This window comes from Crinia signifera, chromosome 2, assembly GCF_055691185.1.
Source record: "Crinia signifera chromosome 2, ASM5569118v1, whole genome shotgun sequence".
In the NCBI taxonomy this organism is placed as follows: Eukaryota; Metazoa; Chordata; class Amphibia; order Anura; family Myobatrachidae; genus Crinia; species Crinia signifera.
Genome location: NC_139218.1, coordinates 262,715,397 through 262,740,955, shown reverse-complemented (window position 1 = coordinate 262,740,955; position 25,559 = coordinate 262,715,397). Strand labels below are relative to the sequence as shown.

Genomic DNA, 25,559 nt, shown 5'->3' with positions numbered 1-25,559 from the left:
GCTCATCCACCAGATGTTCTATTCGTCTTATCCCTTGCTGTTTCCAGATCTTAAAGGAGATTCCTGCTTTCCCCTCTTGGAATTCAGGATTTTGTACGAATGTTATGAATTGTGATTTATGTGGGTTTAATTGCATTATTTTTCTTAATATAAACCATAATCTTCTAGTTGACATTAATAATGGGTTATTCAGTGTATCAGGCTCTATTTTTGTTTTTTTTCCAAATGTAGGAAGTTAGCGAGGTTTGTGTCCCCTATAAACTCCTGCTCCAGGGCTGTATTTGTATAAATTTCTGACTGCTGTATCCAGTCCCTTAGGTGTCTTAGCACAGCCGCTTGGTTGTACCACGTCACATTAGGGAAATTAAAACCCCCGTTGTTTCTTTTCTGTTGCATCTTGATTAGGCTGATTCTTGCCTTTTTATCTTTCCAGATAAAATCGTAAAACAGTTTATTTACTTCGGATGTGTTTTTCTGTGTTAACAAAAGGGGTAAATTTTGAAGAGGGTACAGCAGTCTTGGTAGTGATATCATTCTTAGTAGATTAAGTCTACCTGTGTAGGATAATTTCAGGTGTTTCCAACCCCTGATTTCTTTTTTTAGTTGGGTTATGACATTATTTATGTTTAGTTCGTGTAGGAGTGTTATATCTTTGGGAAGATAGACCCCTAGGTATCTAATCCCTTCCTTCGCCCATTTTAGGTTTATATCTTGTGCCCATTTCGGTTTAGTACACATAGGGCCTTATTTTGGTTCACTCTTTCTGACAAAATCCTTCTTAGATGGACAAAACCATGTGCACTGCAGGGGAGCATATGCAAAATGTGCAGAGAGAATTAGATTTGGGTGGGGTTTTACTACAAAGTGAGATCTATTTTGAAGTGTAAAAATAAAGCAGCCAGTATTTTCCCTGCACAGAAACAAAATTACTCACCCAAATCTAATTCTCTCTGCACATGTTACATCTGCCCCCCCTGCAGTGCACATGGTTTTGTCCATCTAAGAAGTATTTTGTCAGAAAGAGTGAACCAAAATAAGGCCCTTAGGCCCTTATTCAGATCTGATCGCAGTACAAATTTGTTCTCAAAATGGGCAAAACCATGTGCACTGCATGTGGGGCAGATGTAACATGTGCAGAGATAGTTAAATTTGGGTGGGTTGTGTTGAAACTGAAATCTAAATTGCAGTGTAAAAATAATGCATCTGGTATTTACCCTGCACAGGAACAAAATAACTCCCACAAATCTAACTCTCTCTATACATGTTACATCTGCCCCAACTGCAGTGCACATGGTTTTGCCCATTTTGAGAACAAATTTGACCTGCGATCAGATCTGAATAAGGGCCTTAGTGTCGAGGGTCATTGCAATTGACTTTTCAAAGTTTACCCCAAAGCCCGATTGGTTGCCAATATTTTTTAACTTTTCCATAAGGGGTTTCAAAGATTCCTCTGGTTTTGCCACATAAAGCAGCAAGTCATCTGTGAAGGCCGAAATTTTAATAGTTTGGGCTCCTACTTTAATGCCTTTTAGTTTTGACCAATTTTCTATAATGCGACATTGGGTCTAGTGTTAAATTAAAAAGGAGTGGTGAAAGGGTTCCTCTGGACATTTCTATAGTTTAACTTTTTTGACCGTTTATCATGAGTGAGGTGACTGGGGTGGTGTAAAATAATTTGACAAACTCTCTGAAGTTTGTCCCAAAACCCCTACGTTGGAGGACTTTTTCCAAATACTGCCATGAGACAGTATCAAACGCTTTTTGTGCGTCAAAACTTAGTAGTATGTTGGTCCCGCTTAGGGCGCCTGCGGTTATTGCTGAGATAGCAGTTCTAATCCCTTTAACCGCATGCCTTCCACTTACAAAACCTAATTGGTGTTCTGTTAAAATTGGGGCTATTATACTCTGAAGTCTAGTTGCCATGATTTTGGCCATTATTTTAAAGTCCACATTGAGAAAGGTTATTGGGCGATAGGATGAGGGTTCTAAAGGGTCTTTCCCGGCTTTGGGTATCAATATAGTGTGTGCATTATTAAATGCTGGGTATAGAATATGATTTTTGTGTATTTGGCGAAATATCGTCAATAGTATTGGGGTCACCTCCTTTTGGAGTATTCTATAGTACTCTATTGATAACCTGTCGGGTCCAGGTGCTTTGCCTAACGCCATATTAGTGATTGTTGTTATAATCTATTCCTCTACAATTTCAGCCTCTAACACCTCTTTTTGCCTCTGTGACAGCTTTAGGAGTTTAGCCTCATTAAGTGAAAAAAGGGAGGAGGTGATCAGTGCGCTACTATCTGCAGCTGGTACTAGGACTTGTCAGGTCCTCAAAACGTATAGGAAAAAAGGGGTGTGTGTACCAGCGCGGGCTGAAAAGAATATAATGAGCAAAAATTTGCAGAACGGTATCCTTTACAATATAGAATTTATTAAAGATAAAATTTAAAAAGCTGTAATAGCATATGAAATTTTGCAAGTCATAAAAGGGGGTTACAATGTTATATAAAAATGTAAACCTGTGGACATTCAATTCTCAGCACAATTAATTTATAGTTTAGAGTATAGCATGTAATTTGCATATTACCACACTGACATCTGAAGGTGTAGTCCCATAATAGCAGGTGACCAGGTGGCCAATGGCGATCCCAAAACAGAGTCCAGATGGAGAATTAGGTGTCTCTGATGGGAAAGATGGTAGAACCTGGAGGATATGATGATTTCCGTGTCTGCCTCGGATAATGAGTCCGGATGGGATGGTGCAATGCACAAGTAGATTGTCACGAAATGGGTGTGTGGAATCAGTCGTGACTGGAGTGGTCAGATGGTGGATTGATGGAGTGGTGCGGATCTCAGGAAGAGAGGCGTGACCAGCCGGAGATGGGTTAACACAAACAGGTTTATTGAAGGAACTCATATAACAGATAATGTAACCGGGATCAATACTTCTTGATTGGACAAATAATAACTAGATGCAAGTCTCTGATAAATAACAAGTAACAAAAGATAGCAGTCCTTTGCAAAAATAAACAAGATGGCAGTCCGTTCAAAATAAACAAGATATGTGCCGGTAGTTCTGGGAGGATAAGGCAATGTTCAGGATTTGAGTTTAGAGAAAAGGATACCTGAAAATTGGACAATTGGCTGACTGAAGATTGGACGATTGGATGACTGAAGATTGGACAATTGGATGACTGAAGATTGGACAATTGGATGACTGAAGATTGGACAATTGGATGACTGAAGATTGGACGATTGGATGACTGAAGATTGGACGATTGGATGACTGAAGATTGGATGGCTGGATGACTGAAGATTGGATGGCTGGATGACTGAAGATTGGATGGCTGGATGACTAAAGATTGGATGGTTGAATGATTGCAGATTGGATGGCTGGGATCAGGATACAGCTGAATGACAGGATTACTGGAAGATTACAGCAGAGACATAGCACACAATAGCTGGATGCAGCTTGTAGCAGGCAGGTCAGGAAACTGGTATCAGGACAGGGTAGCGACATGGTGTTGACACAGGAACAGGTGACGGAGATAACAGAACTGAAATGGCTGACTTGGCATATAACAAATAACTGAAGAAAACCAAGTATAAACACAGGAACTAGATGAGCAGGAACTGGAGCAGGAATTGGACCATTTGTGGACCAGACCGTGAGCGCTGGACCAGCCGGACAAGCAGAGCCTCTGGGAGCTGAACGCTGAAGACTCACGCAGGGATTCCAGGAAGCAGGCTTGAACTGCACAGAACATCCAGCACATGCAGCAGGAAGACAAGTTGCTGAAGTCAGTTCTGCCTCTGTGAGCAGGATATTTATCCCCCCTGCCTTGTATTGATTGGAGGAAATGACAGAGGGCAATCTGCAATCTGAGGCAGGAATCCAGAATACTTCAGTCTGAACTAAACAGGTGAGCCACATGGAACAGGAGAGCAAAGGGTTACAGGTGATTCCAGCTTCTGCCAGGATTTCTATCAGGTGCAATCAATCAATGAACCAGCCATGCACAGACTGTCTGGCAGCATGAATGGAGTCAGACTGAGACACAGAGCAGAATCACCATACAGGTAAGCTTGACTAAGCAGATCTGTGACATTACCCCCTCCTTCAGGGTGGACTCCGGACACCTATGCCAGAACCTTCTTTGGAAGGGAGCTCAAGGTTAACGACGATGCTTCTTCTTTTTCTTAGATGAATGCTTTGATTTTTTTGAGGAAGGTGAAGCTTTAGGTTCTGCAAAACAGGCACCAGAGAGCACAGGACCTCCCAGGAAGGGAGTGGCATCATAATCAGAATCATACTCTGAATTTGAGTCTTGGTCTAAGGTCAGGATTGAAGACCTCTCAGTTGAATTGAAACTCCCTGAAGGACCACTGAGGTAGCATGAAGCGGAAGATCCAATACATATGGTGGGTATTGACGGGGCAGATTGCTTTTCAGAAGATGATCCTGGAGAATTGGACAGTCCAGAGGAACCAACACAATGGGTGGACATGGATGTGTACCCAATTCTAACGTCCATAGATTTGGGCATCAATAGACAATTTTTTGAAACCTTGGAGGTTCTAAGGCATTGTTGAGATGGCGCACAATCTTGGATGGATGGCAAAGAATGGTTGGTTTTGGCCACCGGATGACTTTTAACTGTAGTGGTGGAGGAATTCTTACAGGGAGTCTTTGAACCGAACCTTTCCACTACGGCCTTGGAGAAGGATGTCAGATCTCGAAGTCTGGAGTCGTTAGATTCATAAAGCGGACAAGCCCACTCCAAAGCTTCTCCTTTAAATGACAAAAACAGGTAACTGACGATGTTGGCTAGCGTGAGACCAGATGAAGGTTCGGTTTCCAATATAGACAAATATTGGTTCACCAGGGCTTCATAATGGACAAGATCCCCATCAAAATAGATGGGCGAATATTCTCTGCTTGAATCTTGAAATGGTTTTGATGGAATTGGGGCTTTGGAAGGCTTCAGCTGATCAAGAATCTTGGACTTTTTAGGAAAAACTGGAACCACGGAAGCCTCAGACACGACGGGCACATTGAGTGTTTTGTGCATGGCAGACCCCTCGGATGCCTTGGGCAAGGCAGTCTGCACTGGAATAACTGGAACAACCTCAGGCCCGGAGACCAGGGCAGGTGTATCCTCAGGCCCGGAGGCCAGGGCAGGTGTGTCCTCAGGACCGGAGGCCAGGGCAGGTGTGTCCTCAGGCCCGGAGGCCAGGGCAGGTGTGTCCTCAGGCCCGGAGGCCAGGGCAGAAGTGTCCTCAGGCCCGGAGGCCAGGGCAGAAGTGTCCTCAGGCCCGGAGGCCAGGGCAGAGGTGTCCTCAGGCCCGGAGGCCAGGGCAGAAGTGTCCGACTCTCCTCCAGGGTCTCTGGTATACAGGACCCCCTCCTGGGACTGGACACTTGGAATTTCCCCCTCTTGGAACTCGACACCTGGAATATCCCCCTTCTGGGACTGGACACCTGGATTCACCCCTACTTGGGACTGGACACTTGAAATCCCATTTTGGGGCTGGACACAGAAAGCCCTCTTCTGGGACTGGAGACAGTGAACCCCCTCTTGGGGCAGGAGACAGTGAACCCCCTCTTGGGGCAGGAGACTTTGAACCCCCTCTTGGGGCAGGAGACTTTGAACCCCCTCTTGGGGCAGGAGACTTTGAACCCCCTCTTGGGACAGGAGACTTTGAACCCCCTCTTGGGGCAGGAGACTTTGAACCCCCTCTTGGGGCAGGAGACTGTGAGCCCCCTCTTGGGGCAGGAGACTGTGAGCCCCCTCTTGGGGCAGGAGACTGTGAGCCCCCTCTTGGGGCAGGAGACTGTGAGCCCCCTCTTGGGGCAGGAGACTGTGAGCCCCCTCCTGGGGCTGGAGACTGAGAGCCCCCTCCTGGGGCTGGAGACTGAGAGCCCCCTCCTGGGGCTGGAGACTGAGAGCCCCCTCCTGGGGCTGGAGACTGAGAGCCCCCTCCTGGGGCTGGAGACTGAGAGCCCCCTCCTGGGGCTGGAGACTGAGAGCCCCCTCCTGGGGCTGGAGACTGAGAGCCCCCTCCTGGGGCTGGAGACTGAGAGCCCCCTCCTGGGGCTGAAGATTCTGGACCCCCTTCTGGGGCTGGATACAGCAGACCCCTTCTTGAGACTGGAGAGGCTGAACTCCCCTCTGGGGCTGAAAAGGCTGAACCCCCTCTTGGGGCTGGAGACGGGATACTCGTTCTGAATCTTTAGCACAAGATACCTCTGCTGGGGCTGCGGTATTGGACAACCCTCCTGAGGTTGATGAGACGGACACATGCTTTTGGGCAGAAAATCCTGAGACTCCACCTCCAGTAATGGATACAGGAACCTTCCCAGGAGCTCTGTGGACAGCAGTAAAACCGTGTTTGGCCAAGATGATCTTTGTTCTAGGGCCCCAAGTATTAACTCGGGTTTCTTTCTGAGCTGTAACGGGAGGAATCTCCCCATTTCTAGGCAGACGGAGAGAACAATCTTCTATGAAATGGCCTGAACCACCACAATAGAAGCACAGGTCTAGCTGCCTGCGCCGCTGACGTTCCTCCTCAGACAGCTGGGCTCGTGGTCTGCTTTGTGGTATGTCCTTACAAGGCTTATGAGAGGACTTCTCAGGAGTACTTGGAAGTGTAGTGGAAGTTCCTTTGCGCACAGTTCCACTGGAAAGGGGTACCAAAGAACTGTCCAATATGGCGGAGACTACAGAAAAAATTTTAGATGGTAATTCCTGTAGTTGATTCAGTAACTGGTGTAAAACCTTTAATGTCTCTGATTCTGGCTCTTTAAAGGTCCAAGCAGAACCAGATTGCAGATGGCAAAGTAACGGACTTATGACAGACCCACTGTCCGCAGAAGCCTCATCGTCCTCCTTTGGAGTAGCCAGGTAGTCAGGGGGTAGAGGTGAAGAGGCCAAATGACATGCGGCTGCAGATGTGACACGTGAGGATTCATTAGCCCGCAAGGATTGCTGCAGCTTGCAAGAACAACCAGATAAGTCTTGCCAGAACTTTGTGAGTAAGAACTGAAGATCAATCTGTCTCTCCATGCTGGTACTGTGATCTAGACAACCCACACTTCTCACACTCTGATCACTGACCAAGTCCATGGGACTTCAGCAAACTGTCACGAAATGGGTGTGTGGAATCAGTCGTGACTGGAGTGGTCAGATGGTGGATTGATGGAGTGGTGCGGATCTCAGGAAGAGAGGCGTGACCAGCCGGAGATGGGTTAACACAAACAGGTTTATTGAAGGAACTCATATAACAGATAATGTAACCGGGATCAATACTTCTTGATTGGACAAATAATAACTAGATGCAAGTCTCTGATAAATAACAAGTAACAAAAGATAGCAGTCCTTTGCAAAAATAAACAAGATGGCAGTCCGTTCAAAATAAACAAGATATGTGCCGGTAGTTCTGGGAGGATAAGGCAATGTTCAGGATTTGAGTTTAGAGAAAAGGATACCTGAAAATTGGACAATTGGCTGACTGAAGATTGGACGATTGGATGACTGAAGATTGGACAATTGGATGACTGAAGATTGGACAATTGGATGACTGAAGATTGGACAATTGGATGACTGAAGATTGGACGATTGGATGACTGAAGATTGGACGATTGGATGACTGAAGATTGGATGGCTGGATGACTGAAGATTGGATGGCTGGATGACTGAAGATTGGATGGCTGGATGACTAAAGATTGGATGGTTGAATGATTGCAGATTGGATGGCTGGGATCAGGATACAGCTGAATGACAGGATTACTGGAAGATTACAGCAGAGACATAGCACACAATAGCTGGATGCAGCTTGTAGCAGGCAGGTCAGGAAACTGGTATCAGGACAGGGTAGCGACTTGGTGTTGACACAGGAACAGGTGACGGAGATAACAGAACTGAAATGGCTGACTTGGCATATAACAAATAACTGAAGAAAACCAAGTATAAACACAGGAACTAGATGAGCAGGAACTGGAGCAGGAATTGGACCATTTGTGGACCAGACCGTGAGCGCTGGACCAGCCGGACAAGCAGAGCCTCTGGGAGCTGAACGCTGAAGACTCACGCAGGGATTCCAGGAAGCAGGCTTGAACTGCACAGAACATCCAGCACATGCAGCAGGAAGACAAGTTGCTGAAGTCAGTTCTGCCTCTGTGAGCAGGATATTTATCCCCCCTGCCTTGTATTGATTGGAGGAAATGACAGAGGGCAATCTGCAATCTGAGGCAGGAATCCAGAATACTTCAGTCTGAACTAAACAGGTGAGCCACATGGAACAGGAGAGCAAAGGGTTACAGGTGATTCCAGCTTCTGCCAGGATTTCTATCAGGTGCAATCAATCAATGAACCAGCAATGCACAGACTGTCTGGCAGCATGAATGGAGTCAGACTGAGACACAGAGCAGAATCACCATACAGGTAAGCTTGACTAAGCAGATCTGTGACATAGATGTCCTGGTTGGTGTGGATAAACTCAGGTTGTAGCGGTGTGCTGGAAGTAGAATGGTCCACTTGATAAAAAGGCTCAACGCGTTTCCCTGGGCCAAAACACCCAGCTTCTTCAGGAGCTCCTGAAGAAGCTGGGTGTTTTGGCCCAGGGAAACGCGTTGAGCCTTTTTATCAAGTGGACCATTCTATGAAGAAGCTGGGTGTTTTGGCCCAGGGAAACGCGTTGAGCCTTTTTATCAAGTGGACCATTCTACTTCCAGCACACCGCTACAACCTGAGTTTATCCACACCAACCAGGACATCTACTTGTGCATTGCACCATCCCATCCGGACTCATTATCCGAGGCAGACACGGAAATCATCATATCCTCCAGGTTCTACCATCTTTCCCATCAGAGACACCTAATTCTCCATCTGGACTCTGTTTTGGGATCGCCATTGGCCACCTGGTCACCTGCTATTATGGGACTACACCTTCAGATGTCAGTGTGGTAATATGCAAATTACATGCTATACTCTAAACTATAAATTGTGCTGAGAATTGAATGTCCACAGGTTTACATTTTTATACAACATTGTAACCCCCTTTTATGACTTGCAAAATTTCATATGCTATTACAGCTTTTTAAATTTTATCTTTAATAAATTTTATATTGTAAAGGATACCGTTCTGCAAATTTTTGCTCATTATATTCTTTTCAGCCCGCGCTGGTACACACACCCCTTTTTAGCCTCATTAAGTATCTCTTCTATTTTATCCTGATCTGAATTGTGTAATTTATATATATCCTGAAAATAGTTTTCAAATGTATTTATTATTTCTGTGGGTTTAGTCAGAATTGTCCCTATACTCTCTCCCCTTACTGCTGTTATATGATTTTTACTTTTTACTGGTTTAGACATATTTGCCAGTAGGGCCCCCGTTTTGTTCCCCCATCTGAAAAAGTGATTTTTTTTTGTATAGTCGATATTATGTTTTGCTTGTGCCAATAAGTAACTTTCAAGTATTTGTTTTTCTTGTTGATATTTTTCTAATGTATCCTCTGATGAGTTATTAATATAATTCTGATATGCCATTGTGGTTGATTTTTTTAGTGTGGTAAATTTTTCTTGTGCTATTTTCCTTTGTTTTGATGTGTAAGATATTATCTCGCCTCTTATTACTGCCTTTGAGGCCTCCCACATTAGGGTTGGGTCCCCCATATGTTCCTTGTTGTTTTCTCTATAATCTTCCCATTTATCTCCCAGGAATCTTTGGAACTGGTCCGACTGATAAAGGTAACTAGGGAACCTCCATATTCTAGTTTTGTCCCTGTCTTGGGGTAGGTTCATGGCGAGGGAGGCCACCGCGTGGTCCGATATCATAATTGTATCTATTTTAGTTGACATTATTTTAGGGATCAGGTTATTTTTCACGAATATGCAGTCTATTCTCAAGGATGTATGGTGCACTCCTGAGCAAAACGTATATGCTCTTTCTGTTCTATGGGATATTCTCCATGGGTCACTTACTCCTAAATCCTCCGTCATTTGCACCAATGGATTATATCGGAAGTTACTAGTTTTTGGGTGACTTGATTTATCTATCTGTGGGTTTATTACCTCATTAAAATCCCCCCCTATAATTAAATTTGGTGTTTCCCTACTTAATAATAATTGTGAAATGTGGGCAAAAAATAAACTTTGTGCTTCGTTTGGTGCATAAATGTTCACAAGGGTATATTTTGTACCCTTAATTCGTATATCTATTATCATATATCTTCCTTGTGTATCTAATTTAGTGTCTTCTATTGTGTATATTAAGTGTTTCGCGAAAACGATTGCCACTCCACGTGTCTTATTGTGATAAGATGCTGCCAAGCATTCCCCTATCCGATTATTCTTTAAAGTGTTTTCTTCCCCCCTCTTCCAATGTGTTTCCTGAATAAATAAAATATCGACTCCCAATCTTTTAATATGTTGGGTAACTTTTTTACGTTTTACTGGAGTGTTTAGGCCGTTAACGTTCCAGGTAGCTATATTCAATTTTTCTTCTATACTCATTCTAGCTTATCCCAACTCCTGAATCTTCTCCCATTGGTATCTTACTTATAATTACTTTTATTTTAGCTTTCTCATCCTGTTTGTGTCAATATATTTGAACCCAATTTCGTACATGAGTTTTCCTTGTCTTTGTAATCTGTACCTCCTTTTGATATTTCCTACACCATTTTTGCTTCAAATCCGTACTTTTTTCCCTTCCCTTTTTTCCCATGGGTTTTTTATTTTTGCCTTCCCAGGTCTTGCTCCTAGGGTTTTGTAATAATTTAACCCATTTCTGTCCCTTCCCAGGGTTCCCGCCCCCACCCTCCAAGCCCCATTTGTCAAACATCTTTATTTCTACATCCATCTTTAAAACCAACAAGTACATGGGTCTATTAACTTCCCTTACCACCTTCCTCCTACTATTTAGTGGGGTAATTTTTCAGTATTTCTTACGTGACCTTAAAAAACAATTTTGCTTCGATTGGGTCCGAGAAGGTGTGAGTTTGCCCATCCTCTGTAACTTTAAGTTTTGCTGGGTATTGTAGCGTAAACCGTTTTTGGTTCTCAATTAAAAATTTACAAATCGGAGTAAACTCTTTTCGTTTTTGTGTAACTATTGTGGAGTAGTCTTGAAACATCAAGATTGAGTCTCCTCCGATTGTCAATTGTCTTGATTTACGGTAAGCCATTAGAATTTGTTCTTTTGCTTTGAAGTCCAGAAACCTCGCCAAAACTGGGAGTGGCCTCTGGCCTTCTTTTTTCACTCTTCTCGGGCCCAATCGATGAACTCTCTCAATACATGGGTTCAGTGCCTCCCTTGGTAGGTTTAGGGCTGAAACTATTTTCTGGCCTATATAGTCCTGGAGTTCTGAATCCTTAACCCCTTCTGGGATCCCTATCAAACGCAAATTGTTTCTTCTGCTTCTGTTCTCAATTTCGTCTATCTTCTCTATATGTTGTTGTATTTGTTTTGTCTGGGTTTCCACCTTATTTCTTAAAGAGTTTAGGGTATCTTCTACGTCACTGATTCTTTGTTCGGTACTCTTTACCTAGAAGGGCGCCCATGATTTTGATCGTGGGCATCGTTAGTAAAAAATCGCGGGCATCGCATGCACTAAAAAATCGCATGCGATGCGACCGACGCGATGCCCGCGATTTCCCATAGGGAACAATGTTAAATGTCCCAATTGACCCGATTTTCCTGTTCAATGTCTCAATTGACCCGATTTTTCCATAGGAAACAATGTTAAATGGGCCACAGAGGCCAAATAGGCACCCTGAAGTGTGAAATGGCCTCCACAATTGTTAACGCCACCCCACGATCAACGTGAACCCGAAGCGTGGCGAGCGGCGGCGGTACGCATCCTACGACCTTTTCATACCCCCACTATCCACGTCGGCGTGGAGTTGAGAATAGAAAGTGTGGCGAGCGCAGCGAGCCACCGAGCCCGAAGCGTGGCGAGGGGACGCGGACAGCTGTGAAGCCCGCGAGGGGACGCGGATACCTGTGAAGGTATCCGCGTCCCCTCGCGGGGCGCGCTGCGCTCGCCACGCTTCGGGCTCGGTGGCTCGCTGCGCTCGCCACACTTTCTATTCTCAACTCCACGCCGACGTGGATAGTGGGGATATGAAAAGGTCGTAGGACGCGTACCGCCGCCGCTCGCCATTATTTCGGGTTGACGTTGATCGTGGGGTGGCGTTAACAATTGTGGAGGCCATTTCACACTTCAGGGTGCCTATTTGGCCTCTGTGGCCCATTTAACATTGTTTCCTATGGAAAAATCGGGTCAATTGAGACATTGAACAGGAAAATCGGGTCAATTGGGACATTTAACATTGTTCCCTATGGGAAATCGCGGGCATCGCGTCGGTCGCATCGCACCCGAGTTTTTAGTGCATTCAATGCCCGCGATGGCCGTGATGGGCGCCCTTCTAGGTAAAGAGTACCCTTTGTTCTGCTTCCGTTACCCTACTTGACTGCTCCTCCATCTTAGTTAGTATTGTTTCTACCCTTTGGTTTATTAGCTCCAGCTTAGCGTCTAGCTTTTCTTCTAATTTTTTTTCAATCATGGGTAGCAGTATTTTTGAAATCTCCTGGGCCATAGCTTCCACATTAAATGGGCCTGTTGTCTCATTTGACTCATTATCTTTTGACGCTGACCCTGGAGGGGTTGTTGTTACTTTGGGTGCTACTGTCTTATTTCTACCCATTATGGGGGTGGTATTGGTCCCTGATAACCTCTTTTGGTTTTTAGCTATATATTTGTCCATGCCCTATTGGGCCTAGTTTAACCGTAGCCAGTCAAAAAGATATTTCCCTTTAACCCCTACAATTTTAGTCTCTAAAAGAATAGATGGGGAAGTTAGCAGAAGAAGGACAACAAACTGTAACCTAAAGAGGGGGGGAAAGAATTACACATATAGTAATCACACGTGTATATATATTTTTTTCTTTTTTTTCCCCTCAGGGCAAAGTCACTAAAAAATGTCCACAAGTGTCTAGCCTTATGCTTTTTAGAGTAGGAGGAAGGGAGGGTAAGAGAGCACTAAAAATAGACCGGGAGGTTTAGGAAAGGAAGGACAAAAAACTATAACCTAAAAAAGGGGAAAGAAAAAAAATTGCACATGTAGTAATCACACGGGTAGTTGTTTTCAGGACAAGGTTACTAAAAATATCAACAAGTGTACCTCCTTATGCTCTCTAAAGTAGAAGGAAGGAAGGGAGGGTAGGAGAGAAACTTTTAACCTAAGAAAGAATCAAGAGGTGTTACACATCCAGCAAATCAGTTGGTTAGTGATTTTTAGGGGGCAAGGTCATTAAAGATATCCACAAGTATCTAGTCTTATGCTCTCTAGAGTAGGAGGAAGGGAGGGTAAGAGAGCACTAAAAGTAGACCGGGAGGTTAGGAAAGGAAGGACAAAAAACTATAACCACACGGGTAATTGTTTTCAGGAGAAGGTTACTAAAAATGTCAACAATTGTACAACCTTATGCTCTCTAAAGTAGAAGGAAGGGAGGGTAGGAGAGCAACTTTAACCTAAGGGAAAAAAAAAATCAAGAGGTGTTACACTTCCAGCAAATCAGTTGGTTAGTAATTTTTTTAAAGGGGGATCTTAGAGTAGAGATGTACAGGACATGAAGATCGGGCCGTAGTCTCTCAACCCGGTCCTTTCGAGATCACTCCAGTTTTCCTTATGTCCCTCTCAGGTTCTATTAAAGTCAGTCTCATGCAGAAGGTAGTGAGAAAGTACCAATACCCAAACAAGTCCCCCAGTTTCTCAGGGGAATCTTAATTATGTTTTTAATAATCAATGCCCTTTGTTTCAGGTCAGCTGGCCCGTGCCCCAGCAAGCAGTCCCAATTGTAATTAGACCTGGTCCTGAACTCACTGTCCAAAAGTCCAAATTTCTGCGTCCTTTGACCGCTCAGTTTTCGGCTTCCCAAAGAGATTTGCCTTAGTCAGACGTTAGTCAGAGTCCAGGGTCTGTGTTTTTTTTATCTGTGTTTTTTCCTCTTTTTTTTTTTTTTATATAAAGGCCCATTCGCAGTCTAGCCACTAATCAATTATATTATGGGTTACACTTATTGGCCTATTTTGGCCTAGGAGGGGGAGGGATGGAAAGGTCAACTTATAATAACTTCTAAAAAAAAAAAAACATTTGGGTATAACAAGGGGGGTATAGACAGACGTCAGGGCTCCTAATTGTCCTGGCCTGTTTAAGACCTGTATGTTCCTACTGGGAGCTGTTTACGCCCTTCTTTTGGAGGTTTGGGGGTCACAAACCGCAGGAGTTCCACATTACTCCCCGGCTCCGTGGCCCTCAGTTATTAGTGGGGTGTTGAGGGTGTCTTTATATTAAAGAGTCTTAATGTTCCCAGTTGCTAGAACCTGCAGGGACAAATGAATGCCCCCCGGCTCTGCAGCTAAAGAGCTTGTGAACAATTAATCCTCTTCAAGAAGGAGATATCTTGTGTTTTAGTGCCCCAACTGGGTTATATAATACACCAGCAGTTTGCAGTGGGTCACAGTTTGACAGGGAGCCAAAAAAAGTACCTGGTTGGTGAGTGGGGTTTAGGATTTTCTCCTTGTGATGTCTTTTACTTGAAGCAGCCACACTCACCCCTTCCTGCAGGCTGGCCCAGCACCTTTCATGCCGACCCCTGAGTCACTTCCAACTTGCTCCTTCTCCAATTAGCCTCCTCTTGCTTCCCTGTCTCTGGCAGCGCCTCTCACTCACCATCCGATCCTGGGGCTGTAGGAAGCACTGTAGTCCGTGGCGCCTCTCACTCACCGCTGTTCACCAGGAGCCACAGCTGGAACTCTGTGCGACACTTGTTCCGGCAGCGCCTCTCACGTGCCACCAGTCACTCCTCCGGCTGCCCCTCTCTCTCCTCCCTGCTCGCCGGAAACAAACCCCAGGGCTACGGGACTCTCAGCCACGCTCTCAGCCGGCTTCTGGGGCTGGTGCACTTCCGCGTCCAGCTCTCCCTTCCGGCCGGCGTCTCTCACACGCTGTTACCTCTGTGTCTCCCCTCCGTCATCACGCTGGCTGTGCGCCCAGTCAGCGCCGTCCTCTCCCACGCGTCTCGGACGGGACCCTCGGCACTGGGGTAGGTGACAGCAGGTAATGGGGCTTGTGTGTCGACTCCGTGGTATTCTCCCCTTTGAGCCCTGGTCTCCTATTGTGGCAGGGCCATGTCTCACTGCCGTATCGGGGGTTCTTTTCCAGGAGCTCACTAAAACGCAGCTGCTCCGTGCACGCTGCCCACCGGAAGTCCCCGACAAACCGCCAACATCTAAGGTGAATGATAAAGGTGAATGGTTTGATATACCCCTTGCTTCGTATCGTATTGACCGAGTCCTTGAAAGGAGGTCAGGGGTAAGTAAAGCTAGGTCAATTCTGGAGAATGCAGTGTGAGTATAAAGAGAAACAGTAGTATTGTTTTTCACCCGGGTGTTTGTGACGCCGTCCACCTTTGCCTGGAATTGACCACTGCCCTGCCTGGAAGAATCTCCAGAAATTGTATGCCTGTCCTGGGCAGAATCAAAAACATTATTGAAGTCTCCTAAAACAATTGTAGGAATGTTGGGGTGTGTGGCAATAAATTTGGCAGCTTTTCTCAGCACATCGTGGGAATACGGAGGTGGATTGTAGACGGCTAGGAGTAATATAAACATAGAATACAATCTACATTTAAAAAGGACGATCTACCCTAGGGGTCAATTTGTACTTGTTCCACCATAAATGGGATTGTTTTACGGACTAAAATGGAAACTCCTCTCGACGAGGACGTGTGAGTGGAGTGGTAGGACCACCCCACCCATGGCTTCTTCAGGGCCAAAATCGGGCAGGTCTTAGTACAAATGGGTAGGCGGGACGCAAGGGTGGGGTCCTTAATACAGGATGCTGATATAGTATCTAAAGCAGCAGGAAATCGCATGTCTAACTGGTACTATGCGGAAGAGAAGACTCTCCCACTGTAGCATTCTCACACATTCTCTAGATAGCTCTGTGCATGCTTAGTAAAAGACCCAGTGGCCATTTTGGTATAAGAAATTAAGCTTCCCTGGAGGAGTATCAACATAGAGTCTGCACATTAGCACAATCTGATTTAAACAATGTTTACATATTCACATCATTTTCAGAAACGTATCATCTCTCTCTCTCTCTCTCTCTCTAGTTTCTGTGAGTCTCCGAAGCACTGCCATCTGCTGGCAGAGAGTCAAACTACGTCTCTTTCTCACACAGAGAGTAGCAGACTAACTTTCAAGCTTTTACTTCTAACGGGCTTACTAGTACTGAAATATGTTTTAATAGTTCTCCAGAGATTGAAATAGTAGATCAAATGCAAATGAAAATAATTATGCAATAGATGATTTAACTAGGCCTGCTTATCTGGAGGAAATCTGAAGTGCAAGGCCGACCAGTGTAAGGAGGTTGTTCTGTGCAGCTGGTAGCCAGATGAAAACTCATGAGCTGGCAGCAAAGAGATGCTATCACACTCATAGGTGCCGATTCTGTGGGTGCTTGAGGGCCCGAGCACCCACAGAAATTGATAAGCACCCACCTGCTCAGCAGCGGCCCACCTGCCAGAGTCCCACTGCACTCCCCTGGCTGGCACAGGTACTGTGTGGCCATTTATGCACCTGCACTGTTGGGGCATTTATGTATTTGGCACTGTGGGGGCATTTATATATTTGGCACTGTGGGGGCATTTATGTATTTGGCACTGTGGGGGGCATTTATGTATTTGACACTGTGGGGGGGATTTTTGTACCTGCCATTTATGGGCATTTGTGAGCATTTATCTATTTGGCACTGTTGCCATAATTTAAATATTGGAGACAACTGTGCTGCGTAATATAAATCAGTATTGTTTTGTGGCCACGCCCCTTTCCCATGAAGCCACTCCCCTATATTTTTGGCTTGAGCACCCACCAGCAAAAAACATAAATCGGCACCTATGATCACACTGCGGGCATGCAGGGGGGCAGCCCAACTGAGTGTTCTCACATATACCATGGCACTGGAAGTTACAAATTATACAAATCATGTGATATAAAAGAGAGATTGGAAAAACATGATGTCATATTTGTGTGTGTTGAGTTATTAAAGTTACATTCTCCCTATCCCTTCTCTAACCCAAAGATAATAAGTGGTTTATGACTGAACCTCCAGCATCCGCTTAAAGAACAATCAGTCATAGCTGGAGGCTCAGTCAGTAATTATGCCTACTACTTACATGCTATAAGGATGTCTTGCTGATATGTTTTGACAATGACCCTGAGGGGTTGAACGTTTACTATATTTGATGACACTGGGAATATATTAAACATCTTTCTTGTCTTATTGGATTGGTGAGTGCCCTCTGTGCCCTCTCTCACCTTTACTGGATATAATTGTAGCATGTAACATTGGGGCAGATGTATTAAGCCCGGAGAAGAGATAAACTGGAGATAAAGAGGAAAGAGATAACGCACCACCCAATCAGCTGTGTTTGAAATATGACAGTTGGGAGTTTATTGCCTGGTGCACTATCTCCTTCCACTTTATCTCCAGTTTATCTCTTTGCCAGGCTTAATACATCTGCCCCAATATGTCCCATAGAAAGCAGGTACCATAGAAAGCAGGTTGTAGAAAGAGGTACCATAGAAAGCAGGTTGTGCTGCGGGGACTGGGAGCAGGTGAGAAAGGTAGCGTAGCTTCCCTCTCCCCCCCCCTGGACACGGTGGTTGCGGGCGCACGCCGCAGTGTCACCCGCACCCCCACCCCATGGTGCAGTATCGTCCGCACCCCCCGCCCGCCGCTCGCTGAAATCTCCCCTGCAGCGGGGACTGGGAGCAGGTGAGAAAGGTAGCGTAACTTCCCTCTGACAAGGGAAGGATGAAGTAAAAGCAGGGGGGGGGGGGGGGCATTGCCACAGCTGAAGAAAGCTAAAGGGGTACATCTATGGCTTACAGCAGTGTGCCACAAGTCACGGCGGTTTGGTACCCTATCTATCTGTAAGCTGGGCGACCATGCAGAGTGCCGCGAAGGCTGAGAAGCTCAGGTCAGCCCTGCTCTCTGGAGTGGATTCACACCTGATCGCATGGACCATATCTGCACGGCGGGCGATTACCGATAGACTGCGCATGCATACGGCCCATAGTATTCATGCGCCAGGCCATCCTGCAATGAAGTTCTGCTACTTTTGTTGATCACTGGCCTTACACAAGGTGATTGACAGGAAGTTGGCATCTGGGGATGGTAACCGCCCATCTCATGGGAGTGCCTAGAAAAAAGCTGGGCGTGCCACAAAAACTGCTGGGAGTGTCAGGGAAAATGCAGGTGTGCCCAAGCATATTAGGGGAGGGTGTGTGACATCAGCACCAGGCCAGCTATGCCTGTTTTCATCGCTGGCACCGAGTAAGTCTCTGGCTACTCTTAGCCTGCGATGACTAGGGCCCAGTGGGAAAATCATTCGATGGTTAGTGGCTTACAAATGGTTTTGAAGATTTTTGCAGAGCTGCGAATAGATCTGCAGTCGTACACATACATTTGCACAGCCATCACATTCACACGGCGGAATTTCACTTCTACCTGAATGCTGGCTGCTGACATTTTGCGGGCGTGCGATCAGGTCTGAATCAGCTCCTCTTTGTGTCAGGACAGGGCATTTACCAGAAGTGACAAATAGCCAGTCCATACCTGTTACCATAATAATAATAGCCCCCCTATGGTAGTTCACTACAGGTTGAGTATCCCTTATCCAAAATGCTCGGGACCAGGAGAATTTTGGATAAAGGATTATTCCGTATTTTGGAATATTTTAATATTTCAATGATGTATCTTGAGGTATCTTGCATTTATGTTGTACATATATATCAAACACATGACATACACACAAATATATTTTATTTGTTCAAAAAACAAGGTTATAAAACATGAAACAAAGTTTGTGTACAATCTCAGATACTGAATTTAAATGCCAAGCAATCATTGTCTTGCACATATATAGTGCCAGTTACATATCATTCCCTCAGTAGTGCTGTTACAGATGTCCCCAGTAAGTTTTTAGCAAATAAAAAAAAAAATCACTTTCTGGAATGTTTGGTTTTCGTAATAATTTGGATAACGGATATTCGGGTACGGGATTCTCAACCTGTATTATCCAAAGGTGTGTAATGTGCTATGGATTTCATTCTCAAGTGCATATGCTCTTTTCCTGACAAATACTATCCTACTGTAACTGTCTGATACTGATGTTTGACTCAATAACAAGAACACAATACAGTTGATTTACCAGGTAAGATTGGGGAAATTTGAAAACAATATTTAGAATGACTTATTTTATCTTGTGTCCCCCAAATGTTAGCAACTGCAGTGCATGTGTTAGTAATAACATAGTTGGAACACAGCCACCACGTTACATATGATATAATACTTTCAAGTTTTTGTTTGCAAATGCAGTGAGTGGATTACAAATGCTTGCATATTTCGTGGTAAAATGATCTGGCACAAATTAGAGAAAAATGCACTTAGTCTGGAATCTGTAAATTTGAAGGATTTACATTTATACAACTAACTGCACATCCCCAAGGTAAAGAAAAGGAATTTCTGCATTTTGAAAGCATAAGCTCTGTCAACCCCAGCAGAGTTGTGCCTTGTACACAATAATCTTTCCTGTGCATTTCAGAAACACAATTCTTATGACCTTAGTGTGTCTAGGAATCGGAAGGACATGTCCTTATTCACGGAATTCCCCTCACCAGATGTGGGGCTTCAGAGGAAAGGAAAGAAATGAAAGTCAAGTCGATTACCTACCAAGAAATAATCCTATATTGTTTGGAGTCAGGGGGGTAACTAGGGCCTTGTGGGCCCCATAGCAAAATCTTAAAAGGGCCCTCCACCCATTGTCACAGAGAGAGAGAGAGAGAGAGAGATAAAGAGAGCGGGGTAGGAGGAGATAGTGTCAGTGAAAGAGAGAGTCAGGGAGACAGAGACTCAGTGAAGAGAGAGATCAGGTTATCAGGGGGAGAGAGACAGTGTCAGTGAGAGAGAATAATGCAAGAGAGTGATAGAAACAGAGAGAGGAGGGGGAAGAGAGTGCACTACCTGGCTAAAGCACAGACACAGATCTTTAATGGGGAGGACACTTCACAGCATTAGGCCTCGTCCCCTAAAATACGCAAATCGCGTCACCGCTAGGAGCTGGCCAGACTGGGGCAAACTTTGACACAGTGTGAGAGGTTCACTACATGGTTCCACACTGCGGCACACTGACACACATATTCCAGGGGCACACTGACACACAAACACATATATACATACATTGTACAAGGACCAGGGGAACATACATACACACACACACACACACACACACACACACACGTTATACATGAACCAGAGGGCACATTTACACACAAGTTGTACAGGCACACTGATATACACAAACACATATATACATATGCCACCAGCACGGAGCGGCTCCCTACAGCAGCAACAGATCTTCTATTACTCTCCCCCCTCGCCGCCACCAGAGAGCGGCTCCTGGCAGCAGCATTGGGTCCTCTCTCCGCTCATCCCATTTACCTCTCTCCGCTCATCCCATTTATGCTGGCCCGAACCCGTGGCTGCATGCTATTTTTAAATAGCACAATTTTAAAGGGTGCAGGGGATATCCTGCTATGGGATCCCCCAAGCTGCCAGGTCCAACAGCACCTTCATCCCCTGCACCCTCTGTAGTTACGCCACTGTTTGGAGTCAAAAATGAAAATAAAAACAGAGATGGAGTTAGAGGAAGAGTCACAATCTATGTGTTGGCTGCACATGAAGGGATTTCCTCCATCTTTGCTCAGACACTTCAGAGTAATAAACTAAATCTCCTTAGAATGAAATTAGGTGATGTTGCCCATACCAACTAATCATATGCTGTCTTTCATTTTCTAGGATGCAGCAAATAAATGATAGACATATGGTTGCTATGGATCACCTCTTTTCATTTTTAGAAGCTTTAGTAAATTCATCCCTTCAAGTTCAGTTCATTTGTGGTTCAAGCTCAAACATAAAATATACTGATTGTGCCTGTTTTGTGCACTTGTGCACCTATTTTAGGGAACTTTACGGTCAACTTTGTTGCCTAAGCTTTTTCAAAACATGGGCAAATATTCATTTTGTTTTCTACAGTAAATGTAAGGCTTCTTCTAAAAGAAAATCTAGATAAAGTGTGAGCAGTCCTAGTGAACGTCAAATTAGTCTTTCCAAAAGATGTTGCCCCACAGATGTCACCAACAGTGGTCGATGAGTGAACATGTTAAATTATGACTTGCCATAATTGTCATTGAAGTGTGTAAAGAGTGGTAGATGAATGAGCATAACCAGGTGAAATGCCAAGATGGATGCATGAGATTCCCATACTGTTATACAGGGATGTATACGAAGACATAGGCAGTCAGAAGATCGAAAGTCAATATAGGGTGAATAGGGTCAATAGGTCCCCAGGTTCAAAAGGTTGACATCTGTCCAAAAGGAAAAAGATTGACATCTATAGGTGCTCTCCGGAACCAAAAGGTTTACAGGGTTAAAAGGTTAACATTAAAACTGTAAACACAAATCTAGTCAATATACTCTTTTGGAATGTAATTTTGTAATTTATGACCAAAATTACAAAGGTGGTGTGGCCATACCATATTATAAGTGTCCCTCTTTGACTGGTCTGGGGTCACTGTATGACATATCTGTCCCACTCAAACATAGGACCTATACCACAGCTGTTTGTTTCCCTCTAGATCAGGGGTGGCCAACCAGTCAGAGGTAAAGAGCCGAAAAATATCGGTAGTCAAGCTAAAGAGCCGACATCATGCGCGCGCCGAAGGCGCATGCGCCAAAAAAAGGGGCGTAGTCTATTTTGACCCCTTGGGTGTGATACAAATATGCCTCCAATAGTTCAGTGCCATATATACATATGCCCCCAATAGTGCCAGATACACATATGCCCCCCACGGTGCAAGGTAGGCACCACATGGTGCCGGGTATGCCCCCACAGTGCCAAAAAGCTGGTATGCCCCCACAGTGCCAAAAAGCTGGTATGCCCCCACAGTGCCAAAAAGCTGGTATGCCCCCACAGTGCCAAAAAGCTGGTATGCCCCCACAGTGCCACAAACTGCTATGCCCCCACAGTGCCACAAACTGCTATGCCCCCACAGTGCCACAAACTGCTATGCCCCCACAGTGCCACAAACTGCTATGCCCCCACAGTGCAAATTTCCCAGCAGCAGCACTCACTGTTGTTGCTGCTGCTGCCAGGCGGGGAGAGGACAGTCTGGTGTTCCCCTGCAGTCCTCCTGTCATGTCGTGGGAGGAGAGCACAGCACACCGCGCGTCTCCTTCCCCCTCACTTCCCTGTGACTGGGCCGCCCACCAATCAAAGCTCGCTGGCCGGCTCCTGATTGGCTGCTGGCCCACGAGCTCTGATTGGCGGACGGCCCAGTCACAAGGATGCACAGTAAGTGGTAGGAGAGATGTGCGATGCGCGCTCTCCTCCCCTCAGAAGGAGAAGGGATTCAGGGAACTGGCAGCAGGGGGGACTGGGACAGACGGTGGGCGGCGGGCAGCAGTGGGAGCAGGAGCCGCACTTTACAAGGGGGAGAGCCGCATGAGGCTCAAGAGCCACAGGTTGGCCACCACTGCTCTAGATCTTCCTCCTGTCTAAAACTTTACAAGTGGATCAATATTCCAGAAGTATTTACATGTGATTTATGATGGTTTAAAGTTTATTTCAAATTAATTATTCTGTAGTTTAAAGTTTAGATTAGGTGAGGGCTGCATTGCATGAAGCTATTTAAGAGTTTTGTATGTTTGTGATTGGGTAGGTATCTGTTGCTAGGCAGGTCAAGTTTCTGATTGTAGCTGGATAGGGTTTAGCCTTTCAGGGAGTATATGTATGGGTTCTTTTTGTAGCTGGATAGGGTTTAGCTTTTCAGGAAGTATATGTATGGGTTCTTTGTGAGGATATTTAAGGGTGATTTGAATATTAGCACTTCCTCTTGAAGCAAACCCATCCACCTACACTTTATAATTCCGGCTCATTAATTCAGAAATCAGAAATTAATTTAGGATCTTCAGGTGGGAAGGAGATATTGGCAAGCAGTCACAAGTGGCAAAAGTGGTCATTGTGGAGCACTTACTCTTTTGAAGGATGGCGGATGACTCCTACCATTGCGGGCCATTTCTCTGCAGGAGTGTCCACTCTGTATCATAGTAAAGGGTGGTGAGACCTTCTCAGCACAGGTTATGCTTATATTCAGATAGAACGTTTCAGTTGCCGCTATTTTACAGTTGGGGCATTTCAGTCGCCAGCATTTTATAAAATTAAGTTGTCTAGAGCTGGTTAAAATAGCGCCTTCTTTCCAGCTCTTTAGGAATAGAGTCATTCCAATGAATAAATATGAATGACCTTTAAACTAATGTAGTGGTGTCCATGTGTTTATTTTAGTTGATAAGCTAGCTTCAATAAGTTGTTAAGGTACAATTGCAATAAATAGTAGATGCCTTATTGCATTTGAATTCTTCTCCAGTTGACATAAATGTATCCTAGTCACTTAAAGTAATAAAAAAAGCTATTGGACTATCCAGGTAAAATACTGTAAACATCACCTGTTATGTTACGTATAGTATCTGTATTTGTAAAGCGATGATTGCATGTACCTTTCAGCACTATTTATTTTATTTGTAGATTTTCTGTGTGAGGTCCATAGCTGAATTTATAGTTGTGTGTATGTGAAATAGGGGATCTTCACCTCATAAAAACACCATATGTTTTATTATTTTGACATTGTTGGCAGTAGCACACTACAAGCCTAATCCTATTAGTTGCTGTTTGTTCAGATTTGCTGATGGTAGCCATACAAACTATGAATTGGATTACATAAGAGTGGTAACAGTTGATATCTACATCTCCATACAAGACATATATGAGAACTGGGACGCTGTAATCTTCCATTCCATTTTATTTATTTGAGTTGAAGGATAAATATTATTCTGGACACTGGTTTCTGAACAGAGGCTGAATTGTTTGTATTAAGATATTCAATTTAAACTGTTTTTGGCTGGGCTTGTTTGTTCTCAGAGGTCCGGGGCTCAGCCAGTACAAATTCCTCTTCCTCTAAATGAATTGATCTGTTTGAAATCTGAACCAAAATGAGACCATGCAGATGGCGGGAGTTCTGCACCGAGCTAGTGAGTGTTTCACAGTACAGAACAGTCGTCTACTTAGCAAAAAGCTGTACTTTTTGTTGCAGTAATATTCTAATCCAACTCACTGATATCTGCAATATACCAATGCCTATTACAGTACCCTAAGTATAGATGGACAAATCTGATAGATTATAATATACATACTAAGCAGATAGTCAATTCTGCAACTGTAGATCAGTATGCAGATAGGGGCACTGGTATTGCAAAAGCTGTGGATTAGTCCCACTTTGTGACATTGGAGGTACAAAATACAAACACTGGCACTTACACGAGGGACTTTAGGGGCCAGTTCTCTCCTAGACAAAACACTGCCTATACTTGCCTACCCTCCCAAAACGGCCAGAAGCTCCCAAAAATCATATTTTATGCACGTGTCTCCTATGATCTAATTAAAGGTTTTAGTGCAGTGGTTCTCAAACTGTGTGCCGTGGCACCCTGGGTGGCACTGGTTACTCGCAGTGGTGCCTTGGGTTGGTGGTTCAGGACCAATTCAAATGAATTATAGTCAATGTAATTGGCAAAACCAGGCAAAACCTGCTAACCATAACACATGTGGGCAAACAGAAGCACATCTTGTCCCTCACCATATAATGAAACCTAAAGATGAATTATAAACACAATTTACTTAATAATTTTTTTAAAACAATTTTTTTTCATTAAGAAACTTTTGGACTAGGGGTGCCGTGAAAAAAATTCTGATAGTATACGGCGCCTTGATTCAATAAAGTTTGGGAACCACTGGTTTAATATCTTGAACATCATATAAGCAGGGTTCATGTCCCAAAGCGCCTTGAGTCCTGTTGGAGAAAGTGTGCTATGTAAATGAAACTTACTTACTTACTTACCTAATCTTTGTTGATCCACTGCCCATCAACTCAACCATGTGTAAAATAAGGCATGTTTTTCCCAAGCTAGAAAATGACACTTATTGCTGGGTACACACCAGGACGACTAGGGCCCGATCCCCACAATCTAGATCCAATTCCGATCAATTGGATGTAGATTGTGTGCTGATTGGGCCAGTGGCGTAAGTTTATAAGAGATGCCCGGAGGCAGAAGTGTGATGTTGCCCCCCCCCCCCCCCCCCCCAAAATAAAAAAAAACCCTACTTTCTTAAGACTATTGGTTAGCCATCCTGTAATGCAGACACACCCACAGAGGCACATGCACACACACATATACACACACACACACACAGCCACACACATATACACACAGCCACATACATAGAGCCACATGTATACACACTGCCACATACTGTACATCATATGTATACACAGACAGTAGCTACAGTGCATATGCACATACCGTAAACACACAATT

At 44.6% G+C, this 25,559-nt stretch overlaps 1 protein-coding gene across 3 annotated transcripts in view; it reads left to right on the top strand.

The window, feature by feature from the left end:
- The window catches only part of FHL2 (four and a half LIM domains 2), an 80,597-nt gene that overhangs the window by 38,191 nt on the left and 16,847 nt on the right, over positions 1 to 25,559 (top strand). The window lies entirely within an intron of this gene.